This window comes from Gavia stellata, chromosome 10 (genome assembly GCF_030936135.1).
Source record: "Gavia stellata isolate bGavSte3 chromosome 10, bGavSte3.hap2, whole genome shotgun sequence".
Classification (NCBI taxonomy): domain Eukaryota; kingdom Metazoa; phylum Chordata; class Aves; order Gaviiformes; family Gaviidae; genus Gavia; species Gavia stellata.
Genome location: NC_082603.1, coordinates 27,291,920 through 27,315,533, shown reverse-complemented (window position 1 = coordinate 27,315,533; position 23,614 = coordinate 27,291,920). Strand labels below are relative to the sequence as shown.

Below are 23,614 nucleotides of genomic sequence, written 5' to 3'. Positions count from 1 at the left end.
GGCCACCAGAACAACATGAGATAAAATTAAGCAAAACAAACCAGATATTTATTTTCTTGCTTCCTCTAGATTTCATGCATCCTGACACCTGGCTAGTTGTTTAACAATAGTAATTTGTAATGTTATCACACTGTCTGGCAGTCCTACTGCTTGGTGTATTACTGTGCTAATTTAGTGGAGTGGATTACTATTGCTAGGTTTTGCCTCCCAATTCCAGGTCTTGGAGCCTTCCTTAAGCAACACGTAATTAAAACACACTAAAATGGAAATCAGAAATTGAGCAGCTTTTGTCTTGTAGGGTGTTTGCACAGTTTGATGAGAACATCTGTGATAAATTACAGTCCCAAATCTGCTAAGGGCATCAGCAGTTTTTACCTGTTTTCAGCATTACTGTTACGGGAATACTGCACGTACTTTCTGCATTCAGAATTCAGGTTTTAAAACTGTGCCTTGCTGAATCGTGTCAATGCTTTTGTTTCCCCCATCGCCGAAGTCCAGTATTTTTGCCTTTAGCAAATTAAAAAAGAAAAAAGCTTTTTTTGACTTCTTCCCCTCAAAGGCAGCTTTGTGCTACTGCAAATATTTAATCTGACTACATGCACCAAATCTGTTAATCTGATACCGTGAGGAGGAGGAAACCTAGGAGTGGTCCCGGTGTGGTACTTGGTTTTGATCTGCTCTGAAAGAAAGCGGATACACTTGCATTTTTGACCAGGAACAATCTTTGAAACGTTCTGTGCGTCGCTTTGAAATGTTGATTCTCTTAGCCGGATGAAAAGATTAAGGTGGCTCATATAATTGGCTGCTTCCTGGAGAGCCAGCTCTTGCAGGTAGAGCACGGCGCATTGTTTTCTATTGTAAACCCAGAAACTTTGTAGTTTGATGCTCCGCTCCCCCTGAAATCTCTGCTCAGTGTTTCATGCCGTTCTCCCAAACTGGCACCGCTCCGATCGCCCTCCTTTCCCGCTGACCGGCTGCTTTCCTGCACGGCTCGCGGAGGGAGCATCCTCGCTCCCCTGGGGACTCCGGCAGCTGCTGGTCACACAAAGTCCGGGCCCCGGGTATTGTATAGCTGGTGGCAAGGTGTCTGAATCGCAGCGAAAGGCTGCGTTGGGAGCCTGGCAACAGGGCGATTCGGATCAGGTTTGGGTCAGATCGAAATGTCACCGCTCCTTCGTGTACCAAGTTTCAGGGTTTTCACTGAAGATGGGACAGAAAGAGCTGAGAGGCACGAAAAGAAGAGGAAGCGGACAACTTTTCTGTCTGACAGCATAGATGTTTATTTACGGAGTGACCAGAAAGTGCAAAATCAAGTGGACCAGGACTGAGAAGAGCTGGTGAGGGGCGGATGGCATTCAGGGCCTTCTCTTGTGGGGGTGCTGGCAGGGGCACTGTACCAGGGGCCATGACAGGCCGTGAGGACTTGGCCACGTGTCCTGTAAGGGCCAGCTCAGGAGAGGATTAAGCTTTCCCATCCTCTTTGTGACCCTCACACAGGTCTGTGGTGAAAAGGTCTCCCCGGGCTGACATATACTATCGTTGGAGTAAGGAGGATGGTGACGGTGACTCCTACAGCTGCTCAGGTCCGTCTGTGTCCACCCTGATCACCCAGGGCTGCAGTGGGACCCCCGCTCAGCCTCGGGGATGATCGCCCTTGGGCAGCATCGTGTCCCCACTAAAAGCCTCTGCAGGCAGCAAAGGAAAGGTCTTACTCCTCCACCCAAACAGCTCAGCCCTGGGGAGGTGGATGGCAGCTCTCGCTCGTGTTTGATCCTGTCTCTCAGCAGGATCCCCAGACTGAGACAGTGTTGATATCCCTTCCTCCAAGTTAGGAATAAAATCCCTCTCCCATCCCATCCCGAGCTCGCTCTCTTCAGGGAGACTCTGCATTCAGATGCCCTTAATCCCAAGGTTTGTGGGGGGAATTTCGTGTCAGGGCCGGACTCCATCCTGACCTGTTGGCGGGGGAAGCCGTCAGGCCGGAGGGGAGCCGCCAGCACCCCCTTTTCTCTCCCTCCGCTGGTCGGGGCTTACGAAGCCCCGACTCCGGTCTTCTCTGGCCTGTATCATTTCCAACTGCAGGGGGAGATGTTAAATATCAAACCGGTGTTGATTGGATCAGAGGCTGCCTCAAAGAAAGAAACCTTAGACCGTGCCAGATTAAACTTCACACTTCACCATTCTTCCCCTTTCATTTCTCTGCCGCCTCATTCTCTGCACAAATAAACCTCGTCTCCCTGCTTTCTACCAATGAGACAGCAGTCAAGGGGCAGGAATGACTTTGTTAACAAAATCAGTCTTCATTTCCCAGGTCCTGCTGTTCCATCAAACCCTGGGACATGGCAGCTTTGATTACGCTAGTGATAGGATTAGAGGGGGAACAAGTGCTGGTTAATAAAAGGCCGATGGGTGGTCCATCACATTTGGTCACTGACAGATCTGCAGTCTTGAAACTGGACCTTCAGTGGCAAAACAGCACGACACAGTAATACATAGACAGGACCACGGCCTGGACTTGCTATTCCAACTCCCCTATCCCCTTGAAAAATTAAACATTTCTGCGATCACAAAGCTGGGATTCTCAGAGCTGACAGGGACTGACTGGTATAACTGACTTCAAGGGAAATTTGCCTGTTTATACTAATGAAAGATCCAGGCTCAAAGTTTTCCGAACCAGATTAAACGGCTCAGTTTCGGAGCTAGTTGACTTTTGGCAGTCTGTGTAGTTTATTTGAGGGAGTATTAATGATTTTAAGATTTTTATCTCATTTAAAGAAAAGTGGGTTTTGCCTAATAGAAATCATGCCGTTTTGCTTCCAAAAAATTTCAGGCTTCATGAAAAGTCATCAAAAATAGCTTAGTATCATCTCTTTCGATTGCTGAATATTGTTGAAAGAAATGTTGTTAAATGGTTTGATTTTACATAAGTTATACATAGTGCACATAGTTTTCAGCTTGCTGGCTTTAATTAAACTATCACCCTCTTCACCCCCCAACACCCCACCTCAGATTACTGAGGGAAAAGAATTCCCTCAGTAAAATTAACCTTAGGGTAGAAATTCATACAGCAGAAATAGAAATCCTTCCATTTAAATCCCTTTGAATATTAGTGGAGCTGCTTTACATCTTTACCAGGGGAACTGTTGAGGGTGAAACTATGCAGGTATTAAAACTACAGTAGTCACAGTAACACCTGAAAGGATCAGCAGCTGATGTTTTATAGCTGTAACTAACTGTACGTGTTGCTCTTTACAGCCAGTTACTGTGTGCTTCTTCACCACAGCCCCCTTGAAAGGCCCACCCTGGCATTTGATGCCTACTGAGAAAAAAGCCAGTCAGTTAATGATGGCTCGAGGGGCAGCTGGCAGTTCATCTATTGTATTTGTTGTGTATATAACTGCAAGAAGTGTTTGTAGAACGGGTTAGATATAAGCCCTTCCTTTCCCTCTGATCCTTCACACCTCCCGTGGTAAGATCCAAGCCCAGGACAGGTGTACCTGCTTCCCATGAGCGGATCTGAAGAGGACTCAGCTGGTTGATTTGTTTGCAAAATTATGGGTGCTGCTTTTGATCATTTTTAGGCAGGAATTGCATCTTTGTAAGGTAGGTTTTAACAGAAACAAACTGCCAGGCAACAGCAGCGAACAAGCCTGGCACTCAGGGGAGTCCATACCATGTTTGAGGCAACTGAACGTTACCAAAATATGGAAGTGAAATTGCAGAATTGTGCCATTTTCTTCTCTCTGTGTGGTGAGAGGTGAGTTGAGGTGAGAGCGTGGTCTCTTTGGCTCTGGCGATGCCTGGTCCCGGCAGCAGGGAGCCCTGGTGCCTCTGCAGCATAAGGGGCGCGGGGAGCACCCGGAGGAGGTTCACTCCCCAAGCTCTGCTCCAGGGAAGGAGATCAGAAGAGGGACAGATGGCCTAAATCCATCCCCATACTTAGGCAGTAACGCTGCTTTCAAATCCCTGAGGGATCTCCCCTGGAGCAGTTTGCCACCTCCGAGCTGCTCGCCCAGTAAGTGCAAAATACCCCCCTCTTCAGTAAATGATATTTCCACAGTGATGATTTTCTCTCTGTTGTCTGCTGTCAGTTTCTGATGCTCTTGCAACAGCAGTCAGGATCCTGCCCCGAGCCCAGAGTGCTTTGCTTATAAACAGAACGAACCATTGACCTTAAAAACCTCAACTTCAAGTATAGTGCAACCTACAGTCCTCAGAAAGTCTTTAACAGCCTCCCCTCAGCTCCCTAGTGAGTAGCAATCCACATTATAAAGCCAGCCCACATCATTCAGGCTAGTCAGAGGTTCCTGTATTGAAAAGGCCAGAAATGATCTTAAGTAAGGGCACTCATTCACCTTGCACTCCTGCGGAGACGGAGATTGGTGGCAGCGCTCCTGGCAAAGCATATTTGGGAACTTCAGAGGGACATACTGTAAAATAACAGGTTTCCCCTGTGCTAGGCTTTACACTGCAAACCCTTATTAATCTCTTCACTGTCATTAGGAGTTGATGAGACAGGTAAAAGGCAGAAGAAATCACAGAGTTACTGCTTGAGCCACGTGAACTTGGTGTGATTTCTTTCATCTTTTGGTCCTATTAGAGGGGTTCCCTGCATGCTTAGATGAGGGATTGTAAAATTACTTCCCCAGCTTCAGTGTTCAGGATAGCACAAAAATAGAGATTTTCAGCATGACCAGTGTTTTGGGAACTTCATTTTTTTACTTTTCAAGAGTCAGCATCAGAAGAGCCCTGTTTTGCAGGGAAACATATCTACCTTATGTCCACACACTTCACCAAATCCCTTTTTCAAGCTGACAAGCAATTCAGATCCTAGATGCTACTAGACTTAAAATCTGCAGAAAGCTCTGTGGGTTCATCACAAAACTTCAATATCTTTCTGAACCTCTCAAGCTATTTATAGGTTGCAGTCACTAAGACATTTTTCTGAACATTGCAACAATTTGTGAACCTAATACTCTTTCTGTAACCCATAAAGCATTATGGTTTCCAGCTCGCTTGAGACACCAGAAATTAAACTGGTGCTTGCAGAGCTTAAAACTGCAGCTATCAGTGTTTGAACTTAATATCTCAGTTCTTGGACTGAAATTGGAACAAGGCTATACTCTCTGCAGAGTGGGAAAAGACATGCAACTAAAATGCATGACTGGTTGTATATGCCACAACAGCTAGTAGTTACGGCGTCTCATTCATCTCCATAGATTTGCTTTTTCTGGTGTTCAAGAGAACAATATAGCTGCCTTGTGTTATTGTTACTGTTTATTGGATCTAGTTGTCATTTAAATGCACAGAGAATTAGAAGTGACATGGTTAATACCTGTGTCAGAAGCTGAAGCAGGAATTAGCACAGATGACTGCTGCTTTTATCACTAGTTATTCCAACAGCAGTCCTTACCATTTGGGTTTCCAATTTTTAGAGCTTCTGCTGCAAGTCACTTCAGGACTTCTAGCACAATATAAATGAAAGTTGCTAAAAACTGTAAATTAAAACCATGTGTTCAGCATTTTGGGATGGATGTTGTATGACTTGAGGAGGCTCATTAGCAAAAGTATTTTTAGTTTGAATGAGATCAAAGACCCTAGATTTTCCACTCTGAGGGTCATTTAACATAGGCCTAGACACCCCATTTCTCATTGTACATAGACTCCCATAGGCCAGTTACGCCTGAAGAAATCATCATCCCTGAAATATTGTAATTAGATTTAGTATCAGTGGACCACTGCTGTTCACCTCTGTCCAGGCACTGCAACAACACTGAGGGTTGAAGAGTCTTGCAGATGTCAAAAGGGAATTTTATTACTGACTTCTTCAAAATCAGGATTGCAGCCCATGCCAGTGGGTAGCCGTGTTAGATGTGAAAGACTGTTGGTATGAATCAAATCCTGTATGTTGTACTCATTCCAGAGTGTCCCTTGAAGCCACGGATAACACTTGAACCATTCCCAGAAACTCCTATTGGCAAATGGAGAAAGGATTGTAAAAAAAAGAAAAAGAAAGTGTTCTGATATCTTCTTTTCCTAGGCTCAGTTAACATGGAAGTTACGAAACCTTTGAAATGAATTCCAGTCCAGAGGTTCTTCGTGCATGGGCATCCCTGCAAAATCACAGAGTTCATTGAGATGGGCATGGAGAAAAGCTAGCAATTCAGTCACAGCCAACATGTTAGCTGTAACAACACAATTAAGGGTATAACACCAAATGCTTTACGTTTTCCCCAGATTGCATCAAACTTGCTTCTTCTACCCTAACTCTTGTATTGGGGCACCCGTTGGGAGACACAGATATCCCCAATACATAAAACAAAGAAGAAGCTGCCTTCATAGAGCAAAGCGATATTCATCAGGCTCCCTTCGTGAGCCAAGGAATGAGAAAAAGGAAACAAAGTTATTTTCAAACCTCTTTCCATTTTAATAAAAGTCAACTTACAAGGAACACAGGGAAAATATTTCTTTAAAGTGGGAGAGTCTAGGTTTTAGAAGCATTCCCTCAATATTTTAGAGACTGTATTAAATCCAAGGTCTCCATTAGGCTCCCTCACTTTTGTTAACAATCACAATGAAGACTGATTATTCTCTGTACACTTCCTGCCACCGCACAAATTTTGCTTTCCTTTGATTTCTTGCAGGCTTTTCCTATTACAGGTGACAGCATAATAGTGATGGGGAATATTTATTTAAATGTGAGACAAAATGCTCACAGTATAGGAGTTTGCGGTGTCAGCAGAGGGGGAGAGGCCAAAAGGGTGATTTGAGAAACATGCCCAACTTTTTTGAAGCTCTTTGTATTTCTGGCATGTGATTGATTTACAATTTGAGAAATGAACGTTGAGATTAATGTTATTCCAGCAGTGAAGTGTGATGGGACACATCCCAATGTGTCCCATTGGTTCTAAAGCACTGGTAAAATCATCATAGCACTATTAATTGCAAAAGAGCTAAGCCTTACACCATGTGAAGAGCTGGTCCTGACATACTGGGAGACAACTGGGATGCTAATTGTAGTTTGCTTTCTAGCTAAGGTAATTCTTTATTTTTGGGATATCACAGGAGCAAGAGAGGCGCAAGTATGCTAAAGGGTCTCAAAATGATTGTTTTTATAAGAGTTAACTATACAGAAAGCCCTTCTTTTTTCTAATGACTTTCTTTCCTGATTAATACAGGAAAAAGCTAGAAAGAACATTCTCAAAAAGCTCATTATTTGCTTGCTGAAGAAGATAACTCACTAAGACATAGAATCGAACAAAGTCAAGTTTCTAGTACCAAGTTATGGCCAAAACAATTCTAATATGGCCTGGCCTTCAAACAACTGGGATGCTCTTTTAGTGGGCAGTTACAAGCAAACTGAAGTTCAGTTCCTTCAACATTTCTCCTTTCCATTTGCAGAATACCAGGGAGATATTTACTCCCTGGTGTGGGCATCAGGCCATGAGACCAGGTTACACCATCCTGAAATAATCCCGGTCTTTTGGTGGCAAGATGAAGTTCAGAGGGTCAAGGCAGCAGGCATTCACAGGCACGAAACACTATTCGACTTTATGGATTGCCTTGTTGCTGTATGCAGACTTGCACTGACTAGCTTTTTACCCAGCTGATTGTGTGAGGCCAGGGAGGATTTTCTTTATTAACTCAAGTGGCTTGGCTGTGAAATGAGACATACTGTACAGTATATAATTCAAGCTCACTTTCAAAGGCATTTTTGTTAAAGCTGGGTATCCAGAGAGACCTGAGCCTTTAACATGTATGCATCTGAAACACACTCTAGAAACTTAATAATTTAAGGTCGGCATTTGCACTGGTTCATGTTCCAGTAATGGAATAGTGCTTGCTTTAAAAAAATACTCTATTTATGTCTTAATGTATAAAGGTGGGTTTTTTCTGAGAAAGAAACTGATTGCTTTGAACACTTGCTGTGTGTTAACTATGACTGGATAAGCTTGTAAGGGACGTACCATGTAGAGGCTTCAGCAAATCATGGCCCTGAAGTTGAAAGCAAGCGTAGTTGGGTGCGCTCGGTGTAGATTCTCAAACCTGAAAGTATAAGTTGTTGAGAATCACTTGTAGTAGTACCCTTTTGTGTCTTGGGAAGTACAAAGAACTATAATCTCCCAAAAGGTGTCATATTTTGGCATATTTTGGATGGATTTTGTCATTACTGACAAAGAGATCCCGGTGGAAGATATCCCTAGGAATGCAAAACACAATCACCAAAACCCACACAAGATCCCTTATCATGTTCTCTCTAAAGTTGTTGCAGATTCATTTGAATTACACTGGAAAGATTTATCTCTTATTAATGGAGCACTCTTCATTTTTTAAAATTGAGTTGTTGTGCAACACATCAAGTAACAATGTCATAACACATCGTAAATCAGTTTGTTCGCTGAAGGATTCTAGATGAGTTAATCTAACATCCTGGACACAGTTCATGAGCAGTTAATTTTAGCAGTTCTCTTTGATATATATCAGTTAAGGCAAAGCAACTCCAGCCATTACGGAGTAGAGTCAAAACTGGTTAACGGCAAAGCAAGTACAGACAAAGATTGTTCAGAGATAAAGCCTTTGGCAGATCATTCAAGGGATCTTTGCTTTATATAGAACAATTGTAGCTCTAATACCAGCAGTGCAGACACTTTGGGACAAAGAGAAAGCACACACACACACCAAACCACAGAAGAAAACCACACACACCACTTGGTACTTGCATCTAACAAGAAAGTCAAGCTAAAGTTCACCAACCCTGACGTAGTTTCCAAAGAACTCCATGTCAGGCAATGAGATGGGAAGAAATACCCCCAAAAAGGCATTCAGGAATTATTCCCATTGTTAGTGGGAGAAACTGAGAATGTTTGATTTGAAACACAAAGTCATCCGGCAGCCTGCCAAATGCCATTTATCTCAAGGTCATGCAACATAAATAACCCCAAGGGTTAGCTTTAAAGTGGAGGAGCAGGAGGTAGCTAAACAATAATAGGGGAAGGGATTCTTTCTCATCCCTGTGGATGTTCGGCATGCTACTGACAAGGTTTCAAGACCTGGCACTCCTGACGAGTCTAGTGTATTAAGGGTAGTAAAACACACCAAGAACAGGGAGTACAGCTGAATGTAGCATCATGGAAGGGACCACGGTTTCGGACCAAGCCACTAAGCTGTTACGCATTTCTGCAAGAATTAGTCAGGGAGACTAACTAAAAAGGAAAAGTCAGCCAGAAAATTTTTCATCTTGGAAGTTTAAGTCTGAAAAGTTTGATCCCTGTTATACAGTAGGGACAACCAATGTTTATTTACTGTTCGATTGGGTGGTCAGATGCATTTTCCCATTCTTCCAACACACTAAAGTATCAGAGCCTTCTTAAGTTTTTTAAGAGAAGAACAAGCTTAGCAACTGTCACGTCTAGTAATCCATCATCCCCATCAGTCAGGGAAGGAAGGGGTGTGTTTTGCTGAGATTGCTTAGACCTGAGAATATAGCTTTGAAGATACCAATGGGAGAATCCCAAAGGACTTGGCACCCATTCTTCCATTCTCTGGGGTAAAGCTCAGTGTGGTTCCTATTAAAACAAATTAAACAAGTATGCGTTCCTTGAACCTGGAACCCAAAACTGTATCTCTGTGGTCCTCGAAACTGGGCCAGGTGTCGTTCCCACTGGATTATGTAGAAAGGAGTTTTGTGTAGCCAAATAATTCATTACGAGAATTAGGAAGAAAAAAACCTTAGTCATTATTCTTCTAATTTATTTGTGATTTAGATAGGCTTAAAAAGCAGACTGAGTGGAGTTACTTGTCATTTCATGTTGAATCCTTGATGCTAAGAAAAAAGCGAACTAAATTCACTGAGTCAGAAGGAGAGTTTCAGACTGAAAGTGTTTTGATTCAGCTTTCCCTTTCCTGGTTCAGCCAGCACTGCTAGAGATCACTATATAGAGTTGTATACATCTGCATAGTCTGAGCACTGTTCCTCCCAAACAGAAAGGAAGGAAATTGGGCATCTGGAGGAGGATATGTACATATAGGACAATTTTATATCTGTAGGCCTTACATAATGTGTTGGAAACTGAGGCATGACTTCAGAAGCTGAAATATCCCAAATATGTTATTACATCTGGGTCTAAAACTGTGTTTTATTCATCTATAAATTTCTTTTATCCCTTTCAATTTATTTAGTTCTCTTAGAAAAATATTTGTATGTGGAGGGACTAGAGTCAATGAGATGGTGATGTGAGGGGGTCATCTACAGAAGTCTAGGCTGATTGCAAACTCCAGAACCTACAGTTCTTCAGGTGAGATATTATGGGACATATCTCCATCCCTTGGCGAATAGAGCAGCTCCACCCATCTTTGCACCCTATTTTAGTCCCTACTGAAACTGATTTTCTCAAACCCAAATGATCTTTAAAAATGGCAGAGAGCATAGAATTGCATCATTAGCAATGAACCAAAGGCTTTTGTGTTGCAACAACTTTTGTTGAGGGATTATTGTGTTGAAAATCCACTGATTTTGGCACAGGCTGGAGAACTCAGCAGTTCCACTTTGCATGTCCTGCCATCATTCAACAAGCAGACCCTGTTGCTAGACATCGCAGTAGGGCAGCCAATTGGCTTCTCCCAACCTCCTTAGGTTTCCAGATGTCATAACAAAATGAGAGAGAGAGACTTAGCCATCTTTCATTTGTTTACGCTGGAGCTGCTAGGCAGAGACCAAGCCACAACTCCGCACAGCTTTTCAAAAAGGACTTAATAGGCCTCTCTGTAAACAGATCTAAATATTTGCTCCAGTGACATTTATCGCATCACACGTCTGGCGCGAGTGTTTCGTCCTTGTTTTGCTTGCGTGTTTGGATTCTCTTATAAACATTAATGAAGTGCTTGAATACAAATGAATAGTCCTCCCCCCTTCTTCCCACCCTGGAGGGGAGGGGAATGGGAGGGCATGAAGTAATAATAGTTCAACCTTCAACCCATAATTGCTCAGTACATTTTGATGACAGCTTTCGTTCTCACATGCTTTAAAAGACTTTATTCGGCGTGTACATCCATGCAGAAGGCATTGCACCTTTCTTCAAAGGCAGCTGCAGCTGGGCTTGGGGTAGGAGGCAGTTAGCACACACTGCTGTGTGGCATTTGATGTTTGATTAGTCATAGCAAGTTGACCTGCTGCGGGGTTCCCAACAAGACAGCAGAATTGTGCCCCATCTACAAGGTTTTTAACAGGGGTTATATTTAATGTATTCTTCCTTAGGCATCTGCTTTTGGCTATGGGGCGGACAGAATAATGGGCCTGAAACACCTCATATCTAACTCCATATGGCTGTTCATCTACCTCTTGCTGGAGAGCCGAGGTCATTTAATAGGTATTTTGCAGTTACCTACAGCTTGAATATGACTGGAGACAATGTGCTTCCATATAGCCCCTTACATTCTCTCTCAATGCCTTTATGGAGGACATAGGCCCTAGGAAGTGGGCAGCTTGGTCTGACTTTTGATTTCTGAAGGAGAGGTGGGGCATGGGTAAGGAAAGACTGACTAAATCTTATTTCCATAAGTGGTTACTGTGGAGGCAACCTTTAGGATATTTTTACATTGTCTAGGGTATGAGGCCATAAAACAAACTTGTTAGATGCCTGTTTCCTGGTCATAAGAGGGGTGAAGTTGTGAAGCATATAAAGGCTTCATCTCTCAACCTGCTCCAGGCTGCGGAAACATTGAGGATCTCGTTCTTGTGTGGAAGCAGTTACCCCTTTCACCCTGTGCAGTTCAAAATGTCACAGTATCTTCCATACACAATGAGTTATCATGATATGCTGCCAGGTGGGACAGCGATTTGCTCAAGACCTTACTAAGCGTCTTTGGTTTCTGCAGCTGAGCTTGTAGGAGTAGTGGTCTAGCTTGCTTGGAAGTCAATAATAAAAGAAATGCCGTATTAGCCAAGCGGGTCTCTTCAGAAATTCCCCAAACTCATGCGACTAAGCTTTCAGTTCTTTGTTAAGAACAAAACTGATGTATTTAAGCTGTGGGACATAAAAGAAGTAATCAATGCCTAGAAAGTAATCAAAAATTAATTCTTCAGATGATCTTTAAGGAAAAAATCATCCTGTATAAGACATCTGTGGGTTTGTTGTCTGCAATAGTACTAAGTGAAAAGGATTTATCTCCCCATAATCAGGCTTTGGGAGGTCAAGATTAATACCCAAGAGGAAAAAAATGTGTGCGTTTCCTTCATCTGAGTGGTTAGGTATAAAATGGGTTAAAAATTAATACTGTCTTTGGTTCAGCATGTATATGAAACCATTCAGTCTGCACATACTTGTGTACTATTAGAAAGTGCCTGTCAACTCCATTAATTATCAAATTGCTTATTCAGTCTATACATTCCTTGCATAAATCCATATCAACTTTGCCTCTTGTAACAGTATTTGTTTATATGAGCCGGAACTCTCAATCCTGAGCAGTCTAAAATGCCTCTCGGAAGAATTTCTTCGTCTGCGCCTACAGGGGCCCAGACTAATTGCTATTGAGAGGATGCTCTGTGAGGTGCTTTTTCGGTAGGGAGTTGGGAGTAACAAAACTGTCTAGCAAGGTGTTCTCTTGTCACCTCTGTCCATATTGATGGTTAAAATAGAGGAGACTAAAATTGTTACAGTTCTCAGCAGCTGTGAAGTGCACACTGGAAAAGAAAAAGCTGGGAGAAAGGGACAGAAAAAAATAATTTGCTGATATTTTTGTCATTCTTTGCCTGATGTGCCAAGACTAATGGAGGGTTTTTTTTAATGCTAATTTATAGTCCAGTGCATTCCAGGGTCCCCGTCGCTCAAGCATTCTGCCTTTTGCTCATTTGCTGGAACACAAACATGGAAGTGTATTTGGAACTCGCTGGAGTCTTAAAAAAACAAAATTAAGGCAAGCTGCCAGATCAGAATCTAATACACAACATATGTTTACAGGGTTACAGTCTCTTGCCATGCTGGCTTTAGCAGCACTCCAGTGTGAAGTAGAGTAAATGCCTTCCAAGACCTTTTATCATCCATCGTGCTTATCAAAACAGTAAAAATACTGTTTTTATTTCAGCAAACGTGCCTTTCCTCTTGTCTGAAGCCTTTTGAATTCCCCACCACATTTGGGATCAATGGAGGAGCGTGTCCTTGGTCTTGTTTGTCTAGTTCTCCTCCTCTTCACAAGAGCTCATCTGCCTCAGGGTTGACTGGGTTCAGCCACGACTTTGGCAAGTATCCCTGAACAGGACCCCTAGTTTGTAAGGGGAGAGCAATGTTGACCCTCATCTCTCTTGTGCATTTGTAGTGTAAGTCATGGCACTTTATAAGGAGTCTATAAAAAGGAAAGGGTTGTCCAAGTGTAAGACACAGAGGATTGAAGTGAACGAGGTGTTTCAAGCTAACTTGGGTTACCTCAGCTTGTCCAAATGCAAGACATGCCATTGATTCACACTTAGTTAGGGCCACAGGCTATAAAGAATTAGCCAGCTTTGATTCAGTTTACCTGTTGTCACTTTTTAATATCCTGAGTTGGCCATTATCAGATTTGAACCCCAATTTAGAGACAGAGTGAGAGTTCTTGATCGTAGAATCATTTAGGTTGGAAAAGATCTTTAAGATCATCAAGTCCAATCATCAACCATGTTGATAAACTTGTAAACATGTATAAGCCATTTCTAACCCTGGAAAATGAGACCAGACTAGTTCTAGACAACATAAAGCCAAACCAGTCCCTTAGTTTTGTAAGGAAAAGTTGTTGCTTCAAACTTTAGCCCTTTCTTGGGAGCCTTCAGCACTACAGGGAGGTTAATGTTTGGCGTGGCCAATGAGTCCCGCTAAGGCTTTGTGGCTCCCTTCTGGGCTCTGTTACCTATGCCTTACACAATGCTATCTACTCATCCAGCGGTGCCTCCACTCAGTCTACAGCAAGATAGGAACATTGAGACTGGAGTCTGCTGCAGCGGAGAGCTGCAAGCTCAAGGCAAGGACTCTTGTGACAGCCCAAGATTTAGGAGTGGGATGCAATGGACAATGCTGCAAGCCAGAGGGAATGGAAAACAGGGACAGTTACGCCAGACTCCTGTCACCTCCTGTGGCTGCTCTGCCCAGCATGCAGTAGACTAACTGAAAAGCTGCTACAGCAGCAGCTGGATGTGGCTTGCAGAATGGGTAATCAGCAACAGTATGCAGAGTCCAGGAAAATTAAACTTGAAGTGTCTAAAAATGTTCTGGGATGAGTCAAAGGCTTGGTGGGTGTATGAGGCTCTGAAAGAGCAGTAGCCCTTCACTTTTTCTTCTTCTGCTCATTTTCCATATGTAGGATATACCTCACATGATCCATGAAGCATGCTAGGCCACCTGGATCCCATGAGCTCTACTTGCACTACTCCAAGCTTATCAAGGGCTGTGCTTGCAGGCAAGCTGTATTAGCAGGAGGCAAGACTTGTCTGGGGCCTCGGAGGCAATCCTGACGTGGCCCTTTGTGTTTCAGTTCTCTGCATGCAAGATGGGCAAGAGCTATTTATTTTTGGAAAATGTTTTTTTTTAAACAGAAACAGTGCTCATGTAATTATCTGTATTTGAGGGGAAAAAAAGTTCCTTGAAATGTCTCAATTTCAAATTTACAGTGAAGTTAGAAAAACCCAGGAGTCTCGTCAGCAAAACAACATTCTGGTGACTGACCCAAATGGACATTTTTGTGCTGTTAGTTCATAACAACACATGAAAGATAGAAAAGACTGAATTCTTAACTTTTTTCTTGAGATACAATTGTTGTTCCCTGCTGAACTGTGGAAAGTAACAGAGGTGGAAGTCTCTTAGCAGCTTTGGATGAGTATGTTAATGGAGGAGAAAGTCCTCGGGTGCTTCTTTGATGGGAGCTCTCTAACAAAACTCCAGGATGCCTTACTAGCAGGTTGTTTGAGGTAGGGTGACTTTACCTCTATAGAATACAGACATCAGGAAAGTTATAGTGCTTTACAGCTTATGAGTTATTCTTGCCTGTAGGAGACTTAATATATATTTTCATCTGGTTTCCAGTGGGTCAGATCATAGAATCATAAAATGGTTTGGGTTGGGAGGGACCTTAAAGATCATCTAGTTCCAACCCCCTGCCATGGGCAGGGACACCTTCCACCAGACCAGGTTGTTCAAAGCCCTGTCCAACCTGGCCTTGAACACTTCCAGGGATGGGACATCCACAATTTCTCTGGGCAACCTGTTCCAACTTACCCTTTTACTTGAAGAGACAGATTGAAGAGGTGGTCATGGTTTGGACTTTCAGCCCCTCACCTTTTTCTTCACTCCCAAGAAGTGTCTTCTCTCTATCACTGAGGAGATAGGCTGCCTAGTTCAGCTTTTGAGTCAAAAGTTTAGCCTTTTGCTTGCAATGCTCATTTGTCTTTGCTGCTTGGTTTTAAAACAATTTCTGTATCTGTTCCCCATTCTGTTTCATTTGACTGGTAAGTGCAGAGTAAGGTTTAAAAGAGTCAGTCAGTAAAAGTCTATGTTGGCTAATTCCTTGGACACAGTGACTACTGGGACAATGACGTTTCCCTGACATAGGCTCTGTTTCCTGTATTTCAACAGTATTCTAGGTCCTAATCACTTGCTCTGTGCAGAAAGCATTTACTGTCTGTATGCTTTGCTGCTGCCCAAATGCAGATGTAGGTTTCGGATTATGAGATTTCAAGTTCTGAGAGTCAGCATGGGTTTTAATGCTCTTGATGACACAGCCAAATAGTGTTGTTATGATAAAATTCAAAATTCATCTCTGAAGCACCTCTTTCTAGCGTTGCCTCATGCATTCTCAACTAGCAACGTATTCCTTTGTCTAAGTGACTTCCACTGTTGGAACTTTTTCCTAACATATTTAAGGTTTTCCTTTACTACTTCCAGATGTAGTCCCTTGTTTTACCATTCTTTGACTCTGTAAATATATTTTCTCTGGTACTAGTACTGCTCAGTTATTTGGATAGAGCTGTCATGGTACACAAGATCATGCTCTCCCTCTTTTAGGAGACATTTATTAAAGAAAATTTTTACAACAACAGACAAACAGACAGGCTTCTGCAGAGATTGCATTTCAATTTTGTCTTGTTTGTTAACCAAGACTCACACCCTTTCTGGGACAGTTGGTAGAGACACCTCGTGGCTGTCAGGAGCTCTACAGAGCACATCGCAATCATGTCAGATTGATTTATACTAAGCCTTAACATCCAGAGTCATTTGTGAAAGAGTTATGAGGGAGGCTGCCAACCTGCTAATTAAAAGCTAGAAATACTTTAATTTCTGTTCTGATGGAAACAAGTAAGCAAATCTGTTCTAAAGTGGAATTGCCCCCAAAAAACCCCAACAGACGCATGTTGTCTGCCTGAGTGTAATTAAAACTATCAAATGAAATTTTCTGTTTAAAGATAAAAAAATGTTGGTTAGTTCCTAGATTCCCACACTCGGTTTACACTCCCACTCTCCCCATTCTGTAGAAGTAATGTAGAAGTAATGCAGGCAGCTCAGACTGCATGAGTGCAGTTTGTTGATGTGATTCTTAACTTCTCAGTCAAAAGCCACACTCGTCAGTGTCAGAAAAGCAAAAAACCAAGCCCCATTCCCTTCAAGCACACAAGTCAGGAGTGAATTAGACAGTAAGCTTTATACAAGAGAAAGCCAGACTGACTTCTTTAGGTTTCAGGTCATCCATTAATGTAGATAATTTAAACAAGTGAGTCCTGGTAAGATTGCTCACCAGGCAATAAGTCTTTCAAATGGTAAGTGAGCAAGACTTTGAATCCACTATCTCCCTGAATTGGCTGTGCAGCTTTTCTTCTGTTTCATAGAAACTCTTCCATGAAAGTGGTATTTTAAGGAACAGAAGCCCTTAGAGGAATAAAGTATATAACCACGCAGTCTTACTGGATATAATTGCTCTAGACTTGGCTGAATAGAGGCCTTGTGATTTCATTGGTCTTACATGTTTAGATCCAATTATTCAAAATCATATCATATCATAATCAAGCCACAATTTTTTTTATATGTATAAATCAAAAGGACAGGTAGGGAAGTGGAAATAGTCATGAAGTATTTGTCATTTCTGTTACCTCTTCTTTTCTCAGTGAAAACTAAATCATGCAAAATGCTGGAAACCAGCAGAATGAAGTCCTTCATGTGCTTTGCAAGCTGAAAGAGGCTTTTCCTGGATAAATTAGTCAAAAGGTCCAAAGAGTCCCTCAAATCCAGAGGTTAGTTCCTACTTACAGCTGCAGTAAGGAGGCAAAACAGTAGCAAGGAGGACAGAGTTATGGAAAGTTTGAATTCAGGGTATGTTTCTCTTAATGGTCAATCCCCATCTTCATGAACATAGAAACAGGGGAACAATAAAATATGTCTGTCTGCCTTTCTGATCTCTAGAGCACCTTGGGGGAGCAGGAGAGTGCCATTACAGAAGATGACAACTCCAAGTCAGTAGAGGGACTTCATAAGGATTTTTTTGCCTTACTCAGAACCTAAGACTGCCTGAAAAGATTAAAGCAAGGTGTGCATGTTGAGTGCTTGAGCTGAGACCGTATCTAGGGGTACTTCCACGCATTTTCTTTAAATGCCCATGCAGTCTCCTCGCATTGTGCTGGACGTCTAGCTAATACTTCTTTCTGTTCTATGAAAAGCATACACTACATAGGGTAATATTCAGGTCTTCCAAGCATTAAGGCTTAAAAAAAAAAGTCACCATGTTTACTTCAACTTTCCCTTTCTAAATTGCTTTGACAGCCCTGTGCTTTTCTAAGTCGTTTCAGGGAATATCCAGTCTGCCATTGGAATTATTTGAATTGTACAGAAAGAAAGGAGGGCCTGTTTCCCTCCGAATTCCATATATTGTGTCGCTGGAGCTTTTCATGTTCCATAAACAATGCTCTCTTTTTCTAACCCTCTCCCCCTCCTGCCCATAGCCTGACTTTCTATAATTTTCTTGACATGGACAACTCAGCATTTTTGTGAAAAGCTATGACTGATTTTCTGCAGCTTTACAAACAGGAGCTTGCTAGTGATTTCAAGAGGATCAGGTAGTTTGATGCAACCGAGATAGGGTAGGGTCTCTGGAACTTCAAACACATCTCAGCAGTACATTTGGTTGTCAATGATGGCATTCTCTTAAAACATTCATGATCTCCCATTCGCAAGCCTCCTTTCATAACTAAGGAGACATTTGGAAAAAGGTTGGTACTTTCAAATGTATTCTTAATCCCTGTAGATCTTTAGCCGCATACAAGCTAGAGGCTTAATTTTTCCACACACCACTCTTTTTTTAGTTAATAATTCAGTTATTATGCAAGTGAAATCTCAGGAGGTACACGGAGTGGCAGGCGCTCTGGATTTTAAGTTCATTTCAAGCTTCCTATGCGTCTCTTAACGTTTGAATGGTGTTTCACGGTCTGTCTTTGGTGAAGATCCATGAAGTTGGATCCCAGGTGAAAAACCACAGCCTAGATAAGTAACCATGGTAGATATTGCAAAAGCAATATCTGCTTCTGTATCTCCTCAGTGGCTTGATGCCTCAGTATTTTTTTCTTTCTTCACCAGGAAGATGGATAATTTCCAGTCTTAACGACCACGCATGGGAAGGATGAGTAAGCAGCATTTGGGAAGGTTGTCTGATTGGTCACACCCTTGTCTGGCTGTGCTTGCTGGTGCATTTTGCATAGCATTTCTGGAATACTTTTGCAGTAGTGAAAGGGTTATTGCAGCATTTGATTTTAACCTTATAAAGGCTTTGAAAGAAGTGCCAAGCCCCTGTAGTCTGGAAGCAGCAACACTGATCGTGTGCCATGTCATGAAGAGGAGAAAAAATCCCTTTCAATGTTTGCACTGAACATGAGTGTCACTTTAAAGCTCTAGGTTGCTTTTAAAACTGCCTTGCAGCCCAACAGCTTTGCGGTGGACCTGAGAGGTCTTGGGTTAATGTCATCTAATGCATCCTAATGGGTAGTCTAATTGTAACTGCCATTCCAGCTGTCCCTTGTGTTTTTAACTCATGTAAATGAAAAACACAGCTTTCCAATTTAGTCTTCAGCTTGAAATATTATCTTCTCCTTAAGTAACGTGTTTTAATTGCAGAAGCAAGATATAATATATATGGAAAGAGTGGGTGAGAGCATGAAGATTGTATATAAATAGCAGGGCTTCTTAGCTGTTTCTTTTCTTCACTGTTGCCCTGTCTTCTCTCAGCTGACTGCTGACTAAACGGACACCGAAAAGGCCCCAGCTGATCCAGAGGGGGATATGACAGCAGGTAGAGATGTGCCGTCACCTATCCCAACTCCCATCTGCTGAAAGATGTCCAGATAGTTAGACAGCAGCAGTCTGAAGCATGCACATGCCCACTTGATGTCAGTCTGGAGTGACTCTCCTGATTTACACTGCAGAGAAGATCAAAACCCAGCTTAAAAATTAGGTGGCGGAGACAAAAAAAAAAAAAAAAAGAAGAAAGGAAAAAAAAAAAAGAGAGAAGTCAGCAGACACTCGGAGGCCAGGAAAGGCTGCCAAACAAGCATTCCTGCCCTTGCTTATGATTCTCCCCCACATACAACTGGCTGTGTACGTCTGGGAGCAGCCAGCATAGTGATCTATTCATAAAGGGCCAAATTCAGGAACCGACCTGCAAGGCTTGAGTACACTGACTACACACGGGGAAGGTGGAGCGAGGGCTCAGAGGGGCTTCTTGGAGTTGTGCAGGACAAAAATCCCCTTCTTTCCAGCTAGCTGAAAAGCAGGCATACCAGAGGGAAAGAATGGTGTAGTGGTTAGGGCTTTAACCCTGAGACTTGGGACAGCAAGAACCAATTCTCTAGTCCATCAGAGACTAGGTCAAATTTAACTTCTGGATTATTTTCTTTCAGTACAGGGGAAATACAGCTCAGCTCTCTCTTGGCTTGACGTTGGCAGCATTAGGAGAAAACTTACGACGTGTTGGGCTCGCAGAAAGCCACTGCCTAGATAAGCACCCTGAACAGAGCCCCTCTCCTGCAAACGGAGGCAGCACTGTGCAGACTGCCGGCTCTCTCTGGGCCTCTGCACCCTCGCAGTGGCATGCAAACCAGCTGTAGGTTTGGCTTTTCCTGGTCATTGGGAGAGGAGACATGAGGGGTGGAGGCTGAGCTTGGTGTGTCCCTCAGCAGCCATTAGAGAACAGCAGTTTTCTCAAAGCATCTTGTTTTGTAGTTTGCAGTCAGCAGGTGAAGATTAATACCCTCCTGAAATGTGCTCCTGGCTCTCCTGTCACCTAGCCAGTACTCTCAAAATTGAGACAGGATTATTCCATTTAGTCTTTCAGGAAGAGGCATCTAGGCTTGGAAAGCAAAACAGAACGTAAACCCTGCTGGCATTTCACTGTGTGCACTGGGGCTGAACTTTTCAAGTCGCTTAGCCTTCCAAAAACCAGAAAGTACCAACATCTCCAAAAAGACGAACCTGAAAATGACGTTAAAAGCTCCTGTCTGTGTTTGCATGTCCTTTGACTGGAGCTGGAGGTAGTCAACAGGCAGACCACTGGGTGGTCCTAAAATAGTGGCTGTAGACACAGTGGAACTGACAGAGGAGTAACAGTGACCTGAGATGCCTCTTGATTGCCCCTTTCTGCTGAGAGGAGAAAGAGCATCCTGTCATCCCGCAGGGGTAAGGAGGAATCTGGAGATGAGCTATGGAAGAATTCATCCACCCCCTTTCATTTTATAAACATGAAAGGAAGTTGAAAGGAGAAGGATGTCAAAACATGAATAATTTCAGAAAGTTTTGAATACACTGCTCTGTTTGAGATTGATTTAATGATAAAGACAAACTGCTGGGTTTGTAGGGATGCTTGATTTGAGGGAAAGAGAGGTGCTGGTTCCACCTCATTTATGCAAGGTAGGAACCACCATCCCTCACAGCTACCAAGGTGCTCCATGCCGGCATGGAGAACAGAAGGCGCTTGCTGATAATGGCCTACTTGTGCAGACACAGAGACAGCTTGTGCTGCCCAGGGCTAGAGAGAGGAAGGGGACAAAGTCATTTCATTTATAGGTTAGTTGAGTAAAAGGGAGCGATGTTTTCATTTTCCTGTAATCTGCAGCTGCCTGGGTTCTTGTGAGGGACCTGTCATTTGCTTAGAGCTCCTGCAGCGATGCTCTAAGATACTGCCCCATACTCACCACAGGCCTGAAGCAGAGAACAGCCAACACTGCAGAGCTATGATTTGGTCTTCCCTGCACTTGACTGGTTGACCTGTGACATGTCCAGTCCCACCAGGGTACGTCATGGAGAGATACATTCATGCAGCACGTAAAATACTGTCGTCTAATGATGATGCTGTTTCTTTGTGCCATTAGGGAGGACTGCATTGAGACCCAGTCTTTGCTTGATGTAGAGCTCTTGAGTTGGCCAGGACAAAGGTTGTGAAAGAGAGAGGATACTTCTCAAAATGGGCAGGCATCTGATCTAGCTGTCCTTTTCAGGACAGGGGTTTGTGTGTTCTCATTATGGGTTGTGTGCTCCTAGCCTCGCTTCGTCCATCTCACACCACAGGGAAAGAGCTTGCGATGCTACATATTTCTGGGTCTCTTCTCAAGTCCCGGTATAAAGTCCCATGTGTAATCCACAGCATTGGGTTACCCAATTAAAAATCTAAGGCAGAAGGTTATTACATGGAGGGAAGGAGATTTGGGTTAAACTCTGCTTCATATATGCAGGAATGATGTGTGGCTTCTGGAATTATATTTTTCTGGGGTTTTAAGCTCCTGTGTTAGATGTGGAGAAGTATATGTAATACCATTGCACTAATAGTTGGAGACAGAGGGGGGAAATTTGTGAATAGTTTTTTAACCTGAATAAACTGTGAATATCCACATGTAGGCAGGACAGGAATACTTTCCTTCTTGTATGTTTCTTTTGAAGCAAGTATCTGCCTTTTTTTTAATCCCTGCTATTAGATAAGAAGTGATCAGCAGTAAGAGATGACAGTACTGTGCATGCCCTACAAATTAGTGTGGTGAGGAAAACACAGCCAAAGCCTAAAAATGTTCCAGAAGTTGTCATATTCTACAACAGACACCAACAGCGTATAGCTGGGAAACTACTTCTTTTTAGAGTTGTACCCTTCCAAATTCATGTCCTCTGCACCCTCCCAAGACACTTGCCTGGGATTTTGGTTTCAGATGTGCCTGAAGAGGAGGAAAACACACCATGTCTAGACATGCAGTAGCTTTAATCTCTTTGGTCAAACTAATAGGTTTTGGTGGTAACTGTATGGCAGAGGCACAGAGGATTTCATGCCAGTGAGAGTTCTATAGCTACAAGTGTGAGGTTTGAGATTCAAGCCTCTGACCATGCACTGGCCTCCTTGGGACCAGAGAAACCCCTTGGGAAGTACTGCACAAGCTCTAGGAGCAGGGCTCAGCCTGAACCAGGACATTGCTGTGCATCTAAAAGTTAATAAAACATAGCCCTTGTCAGTAGCATTCAGATACTGACCGTTGCTGTCAAGAGGAGGGGAATTAGGTTGATTTTTGCCTTCTTTCAGCTCTTTAAGCACAAATTGAGGTGAGTTTGTATCTGATCTGAACTGGCCTGCCCTTATCCAGTATTTAGATATCCCTAGTAGGGTCTTCTGGGTCAACTGCTGGTTGAAAAGAATGTTTACGGGGAGCTTCAGCCCTATTTTCCTGCCCTGCTCAAGATCTAAAAAAGAAAGTAAATCTGATCTCTGTGGCTTCTGAGCTATGTTTAGGAGAACAGTTTTTGCATTTGAAGCTCATTCAGGAAATGTTTAATTTCTCCTGTTATTAGTGGTGCGTAATTGGTAACCAATCACAGTGGGAACACCTCTAATGTGATTAGTGAGCCATTCCTAAAAAGGGACAGAAGGACCAAATGTGAATGATGTATTTTTTGCATGTGCCTGAACAGTGCTTCCACTATCTAAGCCCTTATATAGGCTGCGGAATATTGCTGCTCTCGGGTCTCTTCTCATTGGTACCTTCTTAACCTCTGAGGTAACCTCAGATCAGCATACAAACATGAAAATGCAGTTACCAGTTACTCCAAGTCTTTCCATGGAAAACCTACTTGCTTTAGCTCAATATTGGCTTGTCCTTTTCTTTTTTTTTGCCATGCATTTTAAGATAACTTACCTTTGGGAAAGAAAGCCAGTTGTGGCACTGAGCAGATGCTTCTCCTCATTTCAGCTGCTGGCTATCCCCATCCTATGTGTACACAGGAGTTACCATGTGTTTAAATGGCATTGCTTAAACCAGAGGAAGCTGGCCATTTTTCCCCAAGTGCTGTCAGTGTTTGGCCATGGCATTGCAAAATTAAGAAGGGAGACTAATTACAAGGCACAAATGCTTCGGAAAGGAATTTCTTTGGTGAAAGATCCTGTGTTTATGTGGCTGGGCTAAACTGGTTTCTCCATATCCTCTGTACAGAAATACCTTTCCTTGCACTCATACCTCTGTGAACCCACATCCCTGATGCTAATCTCCAAAGGGTTTCAGACAACCTGGACCATTAGGGGCTACTCTCAGTTCTCTCATATGGTACAACATTTACTAGTACTTACATTTTGCCCTAGTATTTAGACTAAG

At 42.9% G+C, this 23,614-nt stretch overlaps 1 protein-coding gene across 1 annotated transcript in view; it reads left to right on the top strand.

Moving 5' to 3' along the window:
- TRABD2B (TraB domain containing 2B) overlaps positions 1-23,614 on the top strand; it is a 293,689-nt gene that overhangs the window by 2,969 nt on the left and 267,106 nt on the right. The window lies entirely within an intron of this gene.